Source organism: Aplysia californica, unplaced genomic scaffold (genome assembly GCF_000002075.1).
Source record: "Aplysia californica isolate F4 #8 unplaced genomic scaffold, AplCal3.0 scaffold00676, whole genome shotgun sequence".
NCBI lineage: Eukaryota > Metazoa > Mollusca > Gastropoda > Aplysiida > Aplysiidae > Aplysia > Aplysia californica.
The window spans coordinates 196,097-197,254 of record NW_004797946.1 but is presented as its reverse complement, the minus strand read 5'-3'; the positions used below and the strand labels follow the sequence as shown (position 1 = coordinate 197,254).

The window sequence follows — 1,158 nt, the reverse complement described above, 5'->3', positions numbered from 1 at the left end:
TGTGTGTGTGTGTGTGTGTGTGTGTGTGTGTGTGTGTGTGTGTGTGTGTGTTTGTGCCTGACCATACGATGCATCTTTTCTTATTTAATACGAAAGTATGCCAAAATTAAACTCAAGTTCATACTGAAAGCGGAAAAGCAAATAAGTTCCAAAGAGGAGAAAAAATGAGAACTCTGAAAACCTAAATAGAACTGAGAAAGAAGGCACAACAGATGTGGTGTGCACTCAGTCTTTTTTTTTTTTTCAGGGCAAAGTACCAAAATAATTTTACCTTTAGCCTCGCGATAACAACTTTCGATATTTTCAAGTACAGATGTTTAAAATCTAGATCTAATCTAAAGCAACGACGATCGACATCAAAAAACGACCCACGTCCGATTGAACTTGAGCTCGTAAGAAGCTTATTCCCACCGTGTTTCAGATATACACTTAGACTTATGACATGTACTATGAGTAAAAACATCTGCGTGGGCGGACCAGAAACCAGACAGGATTACTGGTTTTTTTCTTAAATGAGGCGGTTCAAATCTTTTAATCTCTATAAGTAGAACCTGGTACTCTTACGCTAAAATAGCTCAACTTGTGACATTTTTCGGATATTTCTCAAAATTTGTTAACTCTAGCATCTGGTTTTTTCCCCCGATCTTCAAATTTTAATCTACTTGTGACATTTTTCGGATTTTTCTCAACAATTTTATATTCATAGATGAATGTTTTTTTTCGTGTTAAAATCAGCACCCCACCCTCCCCTCACCACTTTCCTTTTCCCGCTCGGAATCTCACATCACTCTCCTACCTAACTACCCCTCCGCCATACATATTATGTTTTATCGGTGAGAATTCCTCAAGATACGAAATCAGGTGTAATTTCAATTAGTGCTCTTTCCCATTTTCAAAATAGCGTACATCTAACCGTGATCATAGAGCATTCTATTTATAGCGCAGAGGTTCTTTATGCATCGCCCCCATATCCCCCGATAATATGTTAAATTTTAAAAAAGAAACAGAAATAAATCTGTAGATCTAGAAGCTATGTTGTTTAGAAGATCTTATAATCTGCAATGTATTTTGTGTTTAGAATCACATACGCACACAAACATGCTCACAAGCACACATTAAAGCAATCTACCTCAGGGACACAAGGTGTGTGTGTGGGGG

General features: G+C 37.4%; 1 protein-coding gene across 1 annotated transcript in view; it reads right to left on the bottom strand.

The window, feature by feature from the left end:
- The window catches only part of LOC101845127 (sex hormone-binding globulin), a gene marked incomplete at its 5' end in the record, with an annotated part of 5,567 nt that overhangs the window by 1,478 nt on the left and 2,931 nt on the right, over positions 1–1,158 (bottom strand).